General features: G+C 36.7%; 1 protein-coding gene across 7 annotated transcripts in view; it reads left to right on the forward strand.

Annotated features, from left to right (window-relative positions):
- SIPA1L2 (signal induced proliferation associated 1 like 2) overlaps nt 1-19,202 on the forward strand; it is a 136,744-nt gene that overhangs the window by 12,745 nt on the left and 104,797 nt on the right. For 6 of the 7 annotated variants that reach the window (XM_035320032.1, XM_035320037.1, XM_035320039.1 and 3 more), the window contains exon 2: nt 14,922-14,994. The gene's annotated coding sequence lies outside the window, so the exon portion shown is untranslated. Of the gene's footprint in view, nt 1-895; nt 959-14,921; nt 14,995-19,202 lie in introns of those variants that run through there. The other variant, XM_035320033.1, reaches the window with a different exon arrangement.

Genomic DNA, 19,202 nt, shown 5'->3' on the forward strand with positions numbered 1-19,202 from the left:
TGCTTGGGTGGAAGCTGTGGGGTTGAAGTTGTGTCCTTCTGTTCAGGCATTGATGACTTAAGGGAATAGCTGTCAGTCCAACTTCTGCTTTCCATTCATTCCCCAGGAAACGCTTTTCTTCACCTCTTCCTTGAAGCAGGAGTTTCAGCACACACATGCTTTATCTTGCTTTCAAGTTGTTTTATTTAGCCATAGTGTTCTGTGTTTTGGTTTGCTTCTCTCCCCACAAGAAGGTAGTAATTTGAAGTCAGCTCATGTCCTAATGGGGTTACTTACTTGGGAATAAACTGATAGAAACTATTGTTCCAAGCCTTTTGGAGAGAGAATCTTGGGGAGAAACACTAAAACAAAATTGTAACTAATTACCAGTATCCCAGGTGATTTATAGCAATAATACAAAAACTCTCATAGTTGAGCTGACCACAGTAAAACCTTGCAATTTTGAGATGTTATGAAACCTAAAACTTCAGCTTCTAATAAAACGTTTATGGACTTCAACCTTTTTGGCAATAAATTTAAAAGAAAAACTCTCTAAAACCGTAATAACATAATTTCCACTCTAATACTCTCCTCCTCCCACATGGTCTTTCCTTCTACAATAAAAGTCATTATGCTCTTTCCATGCTCTATTCTGTCTCCCACATCCCTCTACTGACTGCCATTACCCACTTGTGGAACAACAAAATCCCTTTTCTTCTTTGTTTCAAAAAAGTGGGCATGTGGTACAATGGCGTAACTCAAACCCTGGGTGTGTTGCTGTGCCCCAAGGGGCAGCACGTCTCTCGCTGGAGGCAGAGCGTGCCTCTTGCTGATGGCAGCTCAGGATCCCTTCTGGCTGGGAGTGTGTGCTCAGACTCGATCCCTGCTTGCAAGGTTTCACATTTACTGCTGCCACAAGGACGTGCTCTCAGCCCTGAATAGGGCCAAATGCACAGGTTGCCCCTTGGCCACTGGCAAGGTAGGGGAATGCCTTTTCCAGCAATGTCTTGTATGGGACTGGTACAGTATGTAATGTTAGAAAATTCAGGGCAGAGAGAGATGGTTTTGGCTATGTTTGAATTCTTCCCATGATAGTCTGTCCTTTAAATAAAGGAATAGACAATAATGTTTACTTCTATTTTTATTTTTTCATTTTTGAGAATTCTCTGTCCTTATAAGCTAGTTTGACTATGAATGATTTTGTGTCTCATCAATTAGAGATATTTTATTTCATTCATTGCAAGAGGTTCTGAAGATCAGGAAGTGCATCTGTAGAACACAAAGACAATGGCTATTTTTGTTTTTTCCTAACTCAGCAGAGTTTAAGTGCCTAAACACTTTTCAGAGTACAAATCTTAGCCTTTTTATTTCCTATTTGGTACCTATAGCATTAGTAACATACGTCACATAGATTCTATATTTAAATAAATAGTCTGACCTTCATGTTATGGTGGTGATGAAAGCCTTGTGGGTCTCTTCCAACTTGGGATTTCTATGTTTTTAAGCTTCTTGGGATCTGTATGTCACCAACACCTTGAATATTGTGAAATGGGTTTTGTCTTCTGTAGAATCAGATCATTGTTACTATTTTTAAATGTCTAGCCTGGCACATACAGTTAGTATGTATGCTTTGGAGGTTGTTCATAAACTTAATGATAACCCTGGAATCCTTGGCAGAGGCTTCTTGTTCTTTCACTTTTAGTTTTTTCTTCCTTCCTATGTGACTACCATAGCCACCAGTATATTTTGATAGTGTTTTTATGATCAAAGATGAGCAACTTAAAAATCACTAGCACATGGTGAAGATTAGATAATGCTACCTTTATTAACCTATTAGAATAGTTGATAATATTCACAATCAAGAGGTAACGACTTGTAAGTTTGTTTTGTGGGAAATTAAGGAGTAATAGCAGTTTCTCTCAACCTGGAGAACTGGACTTAGGTGCTTGCTTATAAACACTGTAGAAAAATGGGTATTTGTTGCCTTCAGGATGATCTTAGAGGGAGAATGAGACTGAGTGAATGGAAACACATAGAACGTGAAAATACTTATTACAAATACTTTACATATATATGCATATGCTCAAAATGATCAAAACTTTGTTAGATTTAAAGTTAGCTGGGAAAAAGGTTTCCATTTTAGCTGTTAAGCACTATATCATATGTCTTCAGTGTTTGTTGTTGCTTTTTCCTTCTTATATCAAAAGAATCCTTTTCATGTCTTTCCTCCTGTTTTTTGACCAGTACAAGCGAGCTGCAGATCTAAGTTTTGTGATCATTTATATGTTGGGTAGAATATTTGTGTAGTTAGATGCTATTATAGAAAGATATACAAAACAAGCTTGGGATTTCTTTTTTTGACTATTTTCTATTATTATATCAGGAGCAGTTTATGACAACGTGATGACCTACTTGTGTAGGGGTTCTGGCCTAGTCTGACTGGGCTAACCTTATGGCCTTAACAGAACAGCTGAGATATCCTGTCTGAAAACTGAATGCATCTTTTGTAATTGGCTGATATGTGAGGAAAAAGCCCCCCCCCCCGGTAGAATGAGCCTGTCTTTGTACAGTACTGTCACCGCTGATAAAGGCTCTCTTCACCTGTCACTTTTGGTACAAAGAGACGAAGCCTAGCTATAGGCTTACTCCCGCTGTCCTGGCCTGATTTCTGTTTCCCTAAAACCAAGTCTGTTGCCTGGAAGGTTATCTATTGCTTGTCCCTTTCATAATGCTAAGGTCAGAATCCTGACTTTTCTGTGTTTCGTACCTTCGTTGTCAGTCTTTAAAGTATCTCTTAACTCTGGATACTATTTTTGTCCTGTTGGGAATAAAAAAAAAAAGTCAGACAAAAATGTTCTGCCCTCCTCATACTTCAAAATATGTTAGATACCTTCTGTTCTTTTTTCCTTGTAGTCCATACATCCATTAAATTAAAAATACTTCTGTTTCAGTAAAAAAGCATATTTGTACCTATTCATAAAAGTATGAGTTTCTTAGAAGCCCTCAAGCTGATAATCATGACTGAAACAATAAATATTAGTAACTTAATCCAAAGGGGAATTTAGGGCTGGGTGATATTTAGGTTACTTTTACAGGCTTTGCAGTTATCACATGTATATTGCAGTTGTACAGTTGTTTCAGGGATATTTTTTTTAAGTACCACTCAGTCTTGATGTGCTGTTTTTCTTGGCAAGCCAGCCTTAACATTCTTGCCATGTGGAATTTCTTGAGAAGAGCAAGAGTTTTACTTTCTTCTATCAGAAAGAAGTAAAACACAACAGAAGCCTCTCTTGGACTGGGGAGACTGGGAAATCTTGGCCAAATGGGGGGAGGTGAATCAATGGGTATGCATGTGTGCACGCTCATCAGAAGTGTAGAAAGAGAAAACTGAGACCCACTCTTCATTGTCTATCCCCTACAGAAACAAGCAAACTAAAAAGCAGAAAGCTCTCAGATCTAAATGGATCACTGCTTCACTGCTGTTTTTTTGTTCTTTCAGTCATCTGGGTTTTACAACGTAGCAGAAAAAGACAAATTATCCTTGGTCTGTGGAATCAGTTCAGAACACAGCCAATGTAATACATCCCTTGTTTTTTTTCAACATAGCATCAAGTCATAAGACTGTCAAAATGTTACTGTCACAAAATTGGGGTTATATTGTAAGCTGGCTGATGTTTAATTTAAATTGTTCATGTTTTGGGTGTTAAATACCTATACCTGGTGTAAACAGTAGATCATCTGACCACTACTTCCCTTTATTCCTTCATCCTGTTCTGGTTTTTAGAACTGAATATAATGTAGAGAGCATTCTTAGTGGGCATAAGTACTTAAGTGCATGCATGAGCTAAAACTTGTGCTACACAGAGTTTCAAAATGCCTTGTAAATCAATTAGTGTTTTATTCCAGCCTTCCTCCTAATAGTAACTGGAACTTTGTACTAGAAGGGTTCGTCTTGGTTTAGTTTGGATTCAGTGGCTCAGATCAGCTGTATGTTTCTAGAATTTTGGCAACTTTGAAAGTTTGTTTCAGGTCAGGTTAAATTCCTCTTAGTTAATGAATGTTTTTAACAAGTCCAAAAGGCTGTGTTCACAAGACTGAAGATGAGTGCACTGAATGAGTTGACTTTTAAGGCAGAAGACACGGCATGATGTGGTGCCAACACTATTGAGCTCTGCTCAATCTGTGCTACTTAGCAGAATGTGAGAAGGTGCAAAGCCTTGCTGTCTTTTTCGTATAAGATTATTTGTAAAATGTTTGGGTATAAAAACAGGATGGCAAGGAACTTGCTGTCCTTTTATGTCACAGTTCAGGTAAACAGCACTCATTACTTTTATTTTCTCTCTGTCCAGTAATGTATGGACTAAGAGCATGAATCTTAAATCTGCTGCAACAAATGTTTGGGTGGAGGGAAAAAGTAAAAGCTCGTGACTTAAAAAGCAGACATTGAAAGAATAAGTTGTTCTCTTTCTATAAATTTAATCATTTGCATTTTGCTTCACTGAATATATTGAACCATAATATCTTAGTGTATTCTTCTTGTTTTATATTTACGTTTATTTTGAAGCACTTTAATATGATCAAAAACCGTTTTACTTAGAAGTAGGTTAGGTCATGTCTGAATCCTGTTGAAATCTGTTAAATTTTAAAGTTTTAAATTGAGATTGTGATTATTTATTTATTTCTGTGGTGCATGTTGAGTTCTAAACCGCAAAAATATGGGGCGTGGATAGTCTCTCGTCTAATGTTATATTTTATTTTTTTTAAGCATCTTATAGGTGGCTATTATTCCTATTTCACAAATACTCAATAGCTGTAACTACTTCACAATTAAGGACACTTATTTAAGTTCAGCAGCAGATGGCCTCTTGAAATATACAAACCCAGAGAATCTTATCTGAAGATGGAACAAAAATAACTGTATATGGCACATGGCAATGTGAAACTGTCATCCCTGCTAATTATTCAGTAATTTAGATGCGTTGTTTTTTTCTCTTCCCAAGAGAGTAGTCTATAAAAGTCCACGTCAAGTACTGCTTTCACGATGTGGTGGTTTTTTTTTTTTTGGTACAGCGAACAAAGTTTGATATTAATAATTTTGTTTTGCAGCAGGCAGGCCGTTATCTGTTCCTTTTCCTCATCTTTCCTCTTGTGCTATAGGGCATATGGGATGCTTCTAGTTGGATTGTCAGGTTGGCTTATTTAGGCCTGCCTGAAATACATGCTGTGTGTTTTTCATTCAGAACCATGCAAACCGTGCTGTTCGAAGCAAGATTTTGAAGCTTCATCTGTAGGAAAAATGGGTTTAAGAATTTAAACTGGAAATTTAGTTTAATTCAAATTCTGTTTGGAAAAAAATTGAATTTTACAAACATGTATGGAAAAGGAATCAAAATGAGATAATCCTGACCAGAAACCAAGTTGTAGTTGAAAGTTTAAGTCACTGGCTATTCATCTGTTTTGCCATTCAGTAAAGATGAGGGAATGGGGAACAGCAGTATAGGCCACAATTGTCATAAGAGGAAAAGGTGAACCTCTACCTGAAGTTGAGTTTTATGATGTAGATCCAGTTTCTGTAAAATACGACGTGGAAATGATACTGTTTTTCTTAGATTTTTCTACACAGTTCTACAAAGACTGATTTTTATATGATAATGAAAAAATTCATAGCTATGCAAATTCTCTTCATTACACTTAATAAAAAAGCCATCTTTGCAGCTGTATCAGGGAGATGGATGAGCATGGCCAAAAAAACCTCTGCCAAAACAAACATAAAAAGAGAACCCCCCCCAACAGGTGATATCAATTATTTAGTATCTGTTCAGGGAAGCACTGAATGAGTGAAATGCAGTGGTGAGAAAATCAGTTAAATCAAAACGTTTTGGACTAAAACATGCTGAAAATGATGTATAGCTTTTTGTCTGACAAACTATATATACTAGACTGCAGTGTAAGGATATAAATAAAGGGCCTTAGTTACTGTAGAAATCTAAAACATAGTAAAAATATTTCTTTGATTAAAGTAATCAAAGAATTAATGTTTAGTTATGTAAAATAATATAAAAACAATTTTCTAATTTCAACCTCTAAGAATCTTTATTCAAATAAAATTTGTTATATAAAGCTTACACTTCAGGCCTCAGATATTTTATTTAAGATCTACTACATCCTAAAACATCCAGCATTATGACTTCCATAAAAGATGGTATTTCTCCCAGTACAGTTAATGGGTGAAATTGCAGTGATTTTTTTTTTTTCCATAAGTTCTTTGTCTTCAGTGATACTAAAGTTACCATGTAGCTAAAGTTTGTCACTAAATAGATCTATGGATATGAATTAATGCTATTTCAGATATTGAAAGTTTTCGGCTGGTTCCAGGCTAGTCAATCCAAACCTGAAAGAGGGATAGTGTTCTTGTTAAGGTATGTTATAGCATACTTCACAGCTCAGACGAGCATCCGGATCTCTGCAGTCCTCAACAGAATCATTGTTAATTCTTTATTTTCTATCGTACGTTTTCCTTAATGTATTCTATTATGTTTTACATTGTGTGTATTTAATCTGGCTTATTCCACTCTACTATTACACCCTGAAATTGTGTATTGACTATAAAAAGCAATAGTGGTAAATTATGAGACTCATATTCTTGGAATGGCTTTGATGACCAGTTATGCTATTTTTGTCTCTGTGCTTCAAAGAGAAACCGGAGACATTTAAATGCAATTTGTAGGCATTGTCAGTCTTTTCAGTGATATATCACAGAGTTACGGTTGAAAGAGGACTGTACAGAATTTTGAGTAGTTTTTTCACTTAAATGCGTAAGTTCAATGTATATGAAAAGCACTGATGTTTTAAGTGTGTTGACTGAAGAAATCATAAAATCAATTGCTAAACTTGGTAAACTATTTTTTTTTTTTTAATAACTGGATATTCAGTAGGAGATCTGGATGGTACATTAAAGGCTTTGATATGTGTTAGTTTTGCTTCCCAGAGTTCAAGAGGGATGTTGAACTGGGGAGCTGCGATAACCCAAGTAGGAGGCCAACTGCATAGAGCACATGATCTGCCAGGAGTGGTTGGCAGGGCTAGGACTGATTTTCTGCCAAAGCAGCAGCTGGAAGGTCATCTAAGAGCATCCCATGGGTAACTGAAGGGCAGTTACAAAAATGGTAGAGCCCAGTTTTTCTCAATGGTAGCAGATGGGCCAATGGCCACAAACTGTGGTTTGGTAGGCTCAGGTTAGACAGGAAGAAGAATGGCATTGGGAGGGCAGTGTAGCTCAGGGACAGGCTGACTGGAGAAGCTGCTGATTTTTTTCATGTTTGGAGTTCTGCACGAGATGGCAAAACTAAGCCATACCTGACCTTTTGTAGTGCTGATGACAGTCCTGGTCTGAACAGGAGTTTGAAATTCATGGCTTCTAGAAGTCTTCCAGCACTCATTTTCATGGTTCTACGATCCATGCTCCGAAACATGCACTTACGTTGACTTGCTCACTGGTGGATGGGTTAACCTTTCATCTCCCTGTCATGCGCTTACATGGTTGTGCTGCCACCAGAACTGTAGTCGCAACTTCAAAAAACTCACCTACATCCAATTAGGTTTTTGTTCATTCTCTATCTCCTGTCTTTTATTATCACATTCTAAATAACTATATCTCATATTTTCTTTTGAAAAAGCAAACAACACTGTTAAAAAGGCATTATTGCACACACAGTAAGGCATTCTCAAATGGTATTCCCAAAACTCTAATCTTGTATATGAGAGAAAATAACACTACAAAGAAAAAAATCCTCTCCACTGTTAGTATTTGAAAAGCATCCCACTTTTCACACTTGAAGAAAACAGGGCTGATAAAAAAAATATATATATATATATATATTTTTTTTTTTTCTTCTGTAATACTTAAAATCTTGTATTCCAAGGGGGGAGGGAAATTTACTTTTTCACCCCAGACCAAAGTTACTGACAAAGTATTGAGCAGTCCTATGGGAAGAGCATCCGATTTTTTCATTACATTATCTGTGTGAATAAATATTCACAACAATGGAATTTAGTTAAGCATAGTTCTCATTTGTTTTAAAACTTGTGAATTTTTTTTTGCATCTTCACTGCTTTTAAGCAGTTGCGTTAAGTCAGTTTTTATTCCTCTCATCTTTAGTAGGAAATTCTGTAGTACCTAATTTTATTACTAACTTCCCATCTGCTTTACTGTGGATGCAGTCAATGATATCTGCCTTATTAAATAACTTCATTCTTGGGCTGGTAAGTCCTCTTTATCATTAAAATTTTCAACATTTACACTTCCAAATTGTCTCCTTTTTGTGTTTGGTGGGTATCAAAAGCATTGCAGATCTTATTGCTAAACTCAGGTGTTGCACAACACAGGGAGGAAGACAGCCCCTTTCTTTGTCATTAGGTGGTGTGGTACTCAACTTTGTGGTTATACCCAGATTTTTGTATTTAAGCTGTTTATTTTATTTCTGTGAAATATGGTATGAAATAGTACAAAGAAAAAATCACATGGGGGAAAAAAATGTGAAGAGTAAATGCTAAGCTATTTCTGGCAGAGAACAGAGAAATAGCGAAGACATTCAAAACAAGGTGTGACAGAATAGATCAGAAAGTGGCTACATTATCTACTTTATATTGTGTACTGTATTTTCTATAATTTGGGGTCCAAGGGTGATATTTTGTAGTGTCAATTGATATGGTTTTATGCTTTCTTTGTGGTCTTGATTATTAAATGTTTTTGCGATGTGGTCAAAATGAGTTTGAAAAGAGGAGGAAAAAATGCCTAGAGCTGAACATTTTCATAAAATAAAAAGAGAAAAGGTAGGAATGAAGATGGTGTACACATTATGTACAAGAATGGTAGAGTGTGAGGTGACATTGAAAATGTAGAGCTAAGTCTTTATAGTATTTTATTAAAAAATAGATACATTCCACATTAACTGCCAATTTAGCGTAGTTAAGAAGACTTCTAGTGAAGTGATGAACAACGTGGAATGTTCTGCTCACTTCTGAGAAAAATCATTTTAGTGTAAGGCACAAACCTTTTCCCAGTTGAAGACGAAGTTCAGAGGGTAGAGCTATCACTAGCTTATGTTTTCTGTTTTTGTAATGAAGAATACTCTTTACTTGAGGTAGTTCTCTAAATGTGCTGGAACTCTTCCAGGTCAGAGCAGGGCTAGCTGACTTTTCATATTCAGGATAAAGGCATTTATCCTGAATCCATGACACCTGGGTGCATGTAAGAAAATATTGATGTCCTAAAGACAGACCCATTTACATTCTTCCCTACATTAGGGAGTGAATCCACAGGGTGTATTGCCCTGTTCACGTTATATCAGTTTCCTAACGAATGCTCTTTATTAACTGTCTCAGAGAAAGGATCATCTGAAATTATAGGTAACTCAGCAAGCTCCATGAACAATTCTTCTCACCAGTCAGTTAGACTTAAGCAGACAAAAGCTGAATGGATATTGCTTTTATAAGTACTACCATGTAATTAATTGCCCTTAATTAGCAAATCTTTCCTTAAGTATTCAGACTGCAGTGATGTAATTTGTTTCCCCAGGTAACTGATCACATAATGTGACAGTGCAGCTTGATATGGAAAGCTGTTTCTAACAAACTCTAAGTAATTGCATGTTTTAATGAAAATGTTTTGATTGAAGCAGTGTGATCCATCTGACCCGCAGGCTGTGTTTTGCTCACCCAGTCCTTAGAGCTGCCTTCCTGTGGCTTTGAGTTGTGGGATGGGTATCTGGGCAGCGTGCTCTCTGGTGAGTGAGTGCCATTCCCTTTATGGCACTGAGATCTCTGCCTGGGTTTGGCATTGCGACCCCTGGGGAGGCATGGCACCTCTGCTACATGCCATGTTTACTGGGATGGCGAGGCGTCTCCAAATGGACATGTAGCTGGTGACCTTAGGCCAGCCTGGATCAAATATGGTGTCTCTTTTGTAGAGGCCAATTTAAGTGTGTGATAGTATTAACTCTCCAAAATTCATTTGAAATTGAGTGGTAAGCAATTGCATTGTTAGTGCCATCATCCACCTGGCTATTTTTAGAACTGCATCTGGTTTATGGATTTAGAAGGAAGGCCTTGTTCACAAGTCAACATATAAAAGAATTGCTGTGTCCCAGACCAAACTTTTTAAAAGTTTTAAAGCAAAGATACTAGCTTCTATAGCTACTACATTCTTGGGCCTTGAAAGAAATACTGTGTTATAACAGGAGCTACATGGAAAAACGGGAGATGGGGCTGGACCTTCAGAAAGCTGGAATGCAAGACAAGTGAATACCTGATCAGGGATATGTGTTGTTTCCTTGAGACCATGCTTTTATTACATTTCACTTTCTAAATCTTAGTCTCTCTTGTTTTTCTGTGTCTTGCTACCCAGAGCTAAGAAAAGCAAGCACCTTGTGGACCTTGCTTGTGGCTTGTTTATTGTATATTTTCAGTTTGCTCCACAGTGAGGCATGCTGCTACTTCCTTAGCTTTTTTTGTTTTCTATTTCTCAGTCTGTACTTCAAAAAGGAGCAGCATGTTTTCTTTCTGAAATGAAAGATTACAATAGATTTAGTGTACGAAGCACCTGCGCTGTGAGAAATGAAACAGCTTTTCAGCTCTCACTGTTCCAAGGCAAGATTTCTGTTGCTTTTCCTTCCTGCAAACAAAAGAAGTCACTTAAAGAGTGGGAAATAAGCTGTTTACGGGACATTTTCTGTATGAAAGGAAGGAAAAGTGCCTTTATAGAGATCAACCTATTGTGTTGGGAATATTGGAAGTTATATGGAGTTAAATTGAGTTGAGCTTTTAGAGGGGAACATGTAATCGCTTCAGTCTTGATCCTGAGAACTGCTAGATACCCCTATTAGTTGCTGAAATCAAAGCAGGAGTTAGAACATGGAACACTTTGGTTTGGTTCTAATTCCTAAGTGTAACTTGTGGTCATTTTAAGAATGTGATCAGATAAGGGCTACACTTCAAAATAAAAGTTAAGAGCTTATGGAATGTGGATTTTATTAAAAACAAACAAACAAAAACAACAACCATATTTCAAATATAGCTTTTTTATCTTTGCTAAAGAAATGTCATGATTAGATTCAAATGTACATGTCAACTGCATGTATCCTCAAAATTCTGCTCGACCTGTGATACATACTAACTCTAATTCTGGTGTGAATCAGGATGTCTTGCTTATGTTATGAGATTTATTTCTCTGACTAATGATTTGCTTTTCATTCATCTTCTCTAGCACCACAAAGAGCCATTATCACTGTTAAGAATGGTGGTTTTGGGGTACTTAAATGCTGCCCAAGTATTATAGAATAATCTACCTTTCTTGAAATCTCAGGTGTATGTAGAAGCTGGTAGGATAGCCAACAGCTTTGCTTATAAAACAAAGCAAAGAAGAGAAAATATACAGGAAATATTACTTGTCATAAACTATATCTATTTTACCTGTGTAGTTCTTCTACTGTAGTCATACTTGTTAATGGAAACTCATTGTAGCAATTTTTGTTGTTTCTTCTGCTCCAAATATTAAATGCAGTTAATACTTGAATGCCAAGAAAAGGCAATTGCAAACACAGAAGTGAAGAATAATAGAGTGGCTTGGGTTGGAAGGAACCTTGAAGATCATCTGACTCCAACCTCTGTGACATAGGCAGGGATGCCACCCACTAGATCAGGTTGCCCAAAGCCCCATCCAACCTGGCCTTGAACAGCTCCAGGCATGGGGTATCCACAGCCTCTCTGGGGAGCCTGTGCCAGTGCTTCACCACCCTCTGAGTGAAGAATTTCCTCCTATCAAGTCTAAATCTATCCTCTTTTAATTTAAGACTTTGTCTTAAGCTAAACCCCTTTGTCCTATCATTATCTACCCAAATAAAGAGTCCTTTTCCATCTTTTTTATAAAAAAGATGGTGTGTTTGCTTTTTAAAAGTCTGCTTGCTTAATATACACAAAACTCCACTTTTGGTTTCAGAATGTGTACTTAGATGCTGGGCAGCAGTTTCCCATGGTAGAAAAAAAAAATCTTGGCTTGGTAGATTTGGTTCCTTGCACAGAAATCCTGATATGAGGGTACTTGGTCTAACTTGGCAAATAAGACTGGAGTATGTGAATGGAAACTGAGAGTGGTCCGCCTTCTGGCATGTCTTGATGAATGGAGCACGTACCCTGCCTTTGTCCTTATAGAAGAAATGAAATTATTCTATCCATGCTGCCTGTGCTGTTTGTTGTGCTCTTCTAGACCAGAAGTTTTGTTTGTTTCTTTGTATTTTTTAATTCTTCTTTGTTCTGTGCAGAGGCTTGCCAAAAGAACTAGGTATAGAAGAAAGCATAATGTTTCCTCTAAAGTTTGGAATCTTGAAGAAAAAAAGGCCAGTAGTATCCTACAATATCGAGCAAGTGATTCAACTTGGCATCAGCTAGTCTGTGAGCTATATGGAATTAATTTTGCTGGACTACTTAAAGCTTTAAACTTAGTTTTTCCATGTCAGTGGGATTTTGGATGCAATTACAATCTTGTCTTGTATATTCTTTAATGAGAATTTAGGTTTGTATTTAGCATGTAAGAAATGGTTTCTTCATACATCTTGCAAATGTAATAATCCAGCTTTTTATTGTACATATGGGAGTTTGAATCAAACTTTCCTGTTAGATTTACTAGGCTTTCAGAGTTTCAGTGCTTTCTCCCCCTTAACATTCCTGGTTTTTCCTTCAGATATCTCCATAGAAATTAGACTTAATCTATATAGATCGATTCTATAGTAAATGTGAAGCAAGTTGTCTTTATGGACATACTGAACTTGCTGTGGAGCAGAGCACGTGCCCTGCAGTGTTGCAGAGCACTAGGAGGCCTACTTGGAGCTAGCCTTTTCTGACTCGGGTGCTGTCAGTCTGGGCTGTTCTTTCTGGCCAGTCAGTTTCTTCTCCCTAGTCAAAACATTTTGTGTAGAGAAAGAAAATTTGCTTGGAGAAAATTGGATATCTGGTACTGATGATTTTATCTTTCTGTTTTTCCTGTGATAGGAAAGTACAAAGGGAAATATTAAATATCAGACATAAATAATAGCAAAGATTCAGGGAGAGGTTGTTTTCACATTAGGTTGAGAAGGAAGGAAGAATTTATGATGGTTTAATGTTCAACCTTATGTGTGTTGTATTCCATTCTCTTTATTCTGATGGTTTTATGTATTCTTCTGTTCTGCACCTAAGAGTTGTAGTTTTAAGAATTTGAGATCAAGACAAGTATATTTCTAACTGTTGAAGATGGTGTGCAGTGTATGGCAGGCAACCGTTTTGACTATATGACCCTTTGCCAAATGGGAGTTGTGATAAGGATTGGCATTTTAGAAGGCCAATTATATCAATAATTACTTCTACTCACAGTTCAGGTATCTTAAATGAACTCTTCTTTGCCTTGTTGTTGGCCAAGCTGGTTTTCTCAGTGACGTTCCCTGTAGAGACAAGGCCCTGGTTTGCAGTTCCAGAGCACATTTACAAAACAAAAAAAAGAAAGGACTAACAGAGTAGCAAAACAGATGCATGTATTACTTCCTGGAGAAAAAAGTAACCCTGGGTGGTACTCTGGGCATAGTAAAATAGGTGTCCAGATGTATGCCATTTGCCTTATACAGAGGAGTCTTATGAAGTCTAATGCTATAAAGATGTTCTTAAAATACATTTTAAAAAATAGATGTAGTTTCTCCTGATTTCTGATTTGGAATTTGGTACTTTATGTGAATTGAAAGGAACTTAACGTTAATTCAAGTTTTGAGTAATTTTTCAGTTGTAGATATTTATGGATGTAGGACAAGATACTATGGGGAAAACTATTAGAATGCTGATGAAGCAATGATTTTTTTAATCTTTTTTTTATTTCCAATTTGTATTTTTTTAGATTTTATTTGTTACTGGTTTCTATAAGATCTAGGTTTGCAGTTGACTTAGACTGTTGAGGCTTTGTGTGCCTTTTCATTGTGTACACTAGTTTGCAAAATACTTACTAGAATTATTTTTATCCTGATGGTGGTGATTTAGTAGAGGAAATAACATCTCTTCCTGCTGTGTGTTTTCTTTTCTTTCAATATGAATGTAACATTGTGTTTTCAAGCCAGATTTTACTATCTGAGATCGTGATAAAAATAAACTCCCTTTGAAACTCTGTTAATACAGATAACATACAAAACCCGATAACCTTATTGGTACATGGTAGCTTTATGTGCCGTAACTCTGTATGTTGATCAGAGAGACCTAAAATACTTTATGAATACTTCAGAATGAAGTAAAATAATAATATATTGGTATGTATGAGGTGGTTTTCTGCGGATAAGACATCTGTTAATGTTTCAACAACTTTCCTTTTTCAGCCTGTAGAATGTGGAGTTAGAGGTGTTAGATGCTTTGCTGGCTGGAAGTCATTCCACAAATTCTAGCATGATGTTTTTTAAACTTTGTGAAAAGAACTATCTTCCCTCAAAACATTTTATGAAACTTCATTATTGTTCTCAGACTTGTAACTGAAAATATTATGAAGCTACTTGCTTCATAAAATACAGTTCTAGGAATAGCTGTGGACTCCTTATGCTGACCTTTGAAGCAGAGCCATAATGAAACAGTCTGATAGTTCAGTAGCTGGTTGTTCATTACATCTCCCCCCAGCAAAGCTTTTTTTTTTTTTTTTCTTCAATTATTTCCAGGAACTCACACAGATAACAGCTTTAAATTTTCTGTTTAAGCACATGTATTGCACTATGCTGAATTTTGTAGCCATTAAGTCTTGTTACTGTATTTCCATGTATGTTACATATTCTTACTCTATACAAATGTTTATCTATGGTTGTTGTTTCTACTTATGCCTTAATATCCTAAGTGTTCATGTTCACCTAAAAACGAAAGATCCTGAACCTGTCTCATTTAACTTGCAGGTATCTCCATTTTACTGATACCAGAAAGTAAGTGACTCCAGTAGGCGTCCTTTGGGAATCATTCTAACCAAAGGTAAGCAAAATTTTTAAGCCATGACAGATGTATTTCTAGTACATACCTAATTTTATTCCCACCTTTTGACTAAACAGTCAGCTGTGCTTCTGTCTGTCTTGATGCTTGACATCTCAAAAACTGAATTTGATGTGCTTTTCTTAACATGCTTCCAGATATCCTGAAGGGAATTGTTCATATAGCTCAGTATACATGTGAAGTTCAGTCTTTTTTTCTTGAAATCTGTAACTTGGCAGATTGCCTCATTGATATTGAAACATACGGTATGATCACTTTGAGTCAAAGGATTTTGCATTCCTTAATGCATTAAATAAACAAAAAAAAAACAAAAAAAAAAAACAGTACTTTAATTTTGGTCATTTGAAAATTCTTAGCTTGGTATTCCTCATGAAAAGTGTTGATATGACCAGCAATATAATACTATTCCAGCATGTTTTGCCAGTGTATTTTTATGCCGCTGTCTTTGGGACAACTAGGCTGCTTGTATAAAGTCCTGAGCCTACAATTGCCAGGAACTGACACCTTGATATTTCCTGTAATAAGAATTAAGAGGTGCAGTCATCTTCCTATAGCTCCTAATTCTGCAAGCTCCATGGTGTTGCATTCATTCTAGTCTGTTCGTTTCCAGTCTTTTCAAGAACCATACTTCTACAGTAAGGACATTGTTCTGCTACTGTTCTGTTCTATAGGAAGTGTAGAAGAGATCATTACTGAAGCTGGTCAGAAACTTCTGTTTTCTGGCAAAAAGCTTACTTTGCAATTTTTTTCTAAAATATTCCTGTTTTTTGGCAGGAAACTAAAAATGAAAACAAGTTTTTTTTTTCTTTTTTTAGATATCCCAAAGTGTTTTATTGTTTGTAAGTTCAACGCTAAGCTATGTTTGCCTAGGAGACAGGCTAAGTTCCTAAGAGCTGATGTTTAAGCATTGAGTGTCCATGCTGATGGCCAGCTAGCCAAGTAGGTAGGCTGCATCTGGCAAGCAGTAATTTTCTTTCTGACTTGAGCGCAAGGTATACTCACGCAGTTCCCATGACAGACATGTGCTTTATAGCCTAGAAATCCAACCAGAGAGTCCAGCCAACCATGGGAGGCAAAGCAGAGAAAGTGCAAAATCTCTTAACAGCTGCTTATGGAATAACCATCCCTGTTGAAGACAGAGGACAAGACTGTCCTTCTAGAATATTTCAGGTGTTCCAAATGCAGGCTTGAGGATAATTTTTGCTTTATACTTTATAATAGCATGTCAATTGTTATAGTCTGTGCTTCTTTCCTGGATAGTAGTTTCCTGTCTGTATCATATTGATAATTCCAGAAAAAATAACTTTGTTTTCACTTCCAACTACATATGGTTTCCAGAAAAAAAAGATCTTCTGAAAGAAGAATTGATTTTATTTTTTTTTTTTGCATAACTTACCATGCTTTCAGAGATTTATATGAAGAAAGATAATTCATTTTGGATTCTCTACAGTTTCTCAATATATTCAAAGAATCATAGTTCTAGGAGAATCTGAGTAATTGACTTTCCTTGCTAGTGGTTTGGCATGCTTTGATGCAAGAAGCAAAACTGAACCTCCTCTCCAGTTACTTGAGCCACTTTGTGATCTGTGCTGTACGGCAGTTATACTATCTGGATGTTCAATAGGTACATGTTACGGTTTGCCTGCTTTAAGTGGCTTCCTTTAGAAACGCTAACTGAATAGTTTCTTTCCCCTTCTCATCAAAGACTATTTTTTCAATAAATGGTCTATTCTGTAATATGAAATAAGATCGGTACAGTTGTGTTACTGTGCCTGATGAAGCTCTGCTATATAAACAGCAGTATGAAACATATTTCTGAAAGTCTTACTTGTACCTTTTCACAGAAGTAGTGTGTTTTGCTTCAGAAATTGTCAGAACAATATCGTAACATTTTTGTCTTACGAGTTGTTAAAAATATCTGTTTTAATGCTATTTTAAAAATTGTCACAAAATTAAATATTTTAGAATATCTAACATTTCAACTGTTTAAAAAGCAATCGAAATTGTTTAGATTGCTTAGTGCTCTGGTAACTGCACAGGTCTGCATGATGTCTGTAGACATGGTGATAAAGCAGAGGAACAGCTGATAAAATTAGAGACTGTACATTCATATTGAATATATGTATTAAACTTAAGGGTATAAACTTATTCTTATTTGCCTAAGTTGTCACATGCTTTCTGGGTGACCTTTTGATTGGGAGCATGTGTCCAAATTAAGTAAATATAGAATCAGTAAACCTAAAAGCAACACTTGCTATTACGTTTTGTTGCTGGTGGTTTATTTCCTTTTAATAATAAGTCCACACTTCTTTTTACCTTCAGCTACTGATAAACTGAACCACCAGGTATGGAACCATTATTCCTTTGATATTTCTGGTAGTTGTTGCATGGGGGCACACATGCTTTGGACATCTTATCCTACTCTAAAGTTGTGTTCTTGTAATGCGTTTGTGACCTGGGAAGGAACATACTTCTAAAGCCTTATGTATTTTTGTGGATTCTTGAAAAAACAAACTGTTGACAGTTGATGTTGATAGTTACGCTAAAGGAGTAAGTAGAACAACACAGTTTATGCATAAACATTCCATATTTTCAGAAGCTAATGCTAAAGAAGAACGTATATAGCAGAAATTTGATTCAATAATATGGGTAGAGTATTGTGTGATACAACTTTTTCACGGAAAGCATTGAGTGTATTTATTGTGAAGATTTTTTTTAAGAATCTTGGCTGTATTGGACAGGTTTCTCTATATTGTGCTCTACAAAATCTTTTGGTTCTTGAAAGATTAATGAGGTTGAGTGCAAAATCATGAAATGTGACTGTACTGCTTCCAGACTCAAGGTGGATCTATCTGTTCAGCTTACTGAAGCTTGGAAAGTAGTAGGACTCTCAGATTTCAAATGCTGTATTGTTAATACTATTACTGTGTCTGGTTCTGGGCCCCCTAGTACAAGAGAATGTACATCTTGGAAAGAGCCTGATATAGGACCACCAAGATGATTAAGGAACTGGAGTACCTCTCCTATGAGGAGATGCTGAGAGATTAGGGCTGTGAGAGTGATAAGGCTTAAAAGGGAAAGAAACAACAAACTAGTAATCAATACAAAGATTTGAAAGAAAGTTCTTGGAAAAGAGAGGAGAGGGAGAAAAAAAGGATGTGTATGTTCTCTTACTTTATATTTTCTAATTTATTTCAGTGAAGTTAATTGCATAGTCTTTCATATGAAGTGAAAGATTATAATAAATTATCATAATTGAAGTCCTTTGTTTCTGGCTCAGGCAGAAAAAGATATCTAATTCTTCATTATTTTATTAATGCAAATATTTCCATTGAATGACTTGGAAAGGACCTTAAAGATCACCCAGTTCCAACCCTCTTGCCATGGGCAGGGATGCCACCCACCTGAGGTTACCCGGGGCCTCGTCCAACCTGGCCTTGAAGAGGCCAAAAAGAGGCTGAGATACTCAATACCTTCTTCACCTCAGTCTTCATTGATAAGAATGACCTTCAGTCCCAGACCCCTGAGACCTTTGGGAAAGCCTAGAGCACTCAAGACTCCTCTTTGAAAGAGGAGGATTAAGTTAAGGAACACTTACGCTGAGCATGAAGAAGTCCATGGGGCTTGATGGGATGTACCCACAAACGCTGAGGTTGATGGCTTTATGTCAGTGTGAGGGCACTTGGTATTTTCTTCAAAAGATTATGGCTGTTTGGAGAGGTTCCTGAGGACTGACAGAAAGCAAACATCACTCCTATCTTTAGGAAGGATCTGGGGAAGTACAGGCTGGTCAGCCTTGCCTTAGTTTCTGTGATGATGACAGAGCAAGTAATCCTGGAAGCCTTTTCCAGATACTTGAATGGGAGTAGTGAATATGGATTTTAAAAGGTAAAATAATGCTTAACTCACCTGATAGCCTTCTGTGATGAGCTGGTTGGCTTTGTGGAAGAGGGAAGAGCAGTAGATATTGTCTACCTTGACTTTTTTTTAGTCAAGACTTTCCATGTTGTCTTCCATAAAATCCTCTTAGATAAGCTGTATGGGCTAGATAATTGTCCATGAGGAAGACTGAAAACTGGCTGCATTGCCAGAGGGTTGAGATCAGCAGCACCAAGTCCAGCCAAAGGTCAGTCACTAGTGGTGTACGCCACAGATCGTTAGTGGGTTCAGTACTGTTTAACATCTTAATT

Source organism: Oxyura jamaicensis, chromosome 3, assembly GCF_011077185.1.
Source record: "Oxyura jamaicensis isolate SHBP4307 breed ruddy duck chromosome 3, BPBGC_Ojam_1.0, whole genome shotgun sequence".
Classification (NCBI taxonomy): domain Eukaryota; kingdom Metazoa; phylum Chordata; class Aves; order Anseriformes; family Anatidae; genus Oxyura; species Oxyura jamaicensis.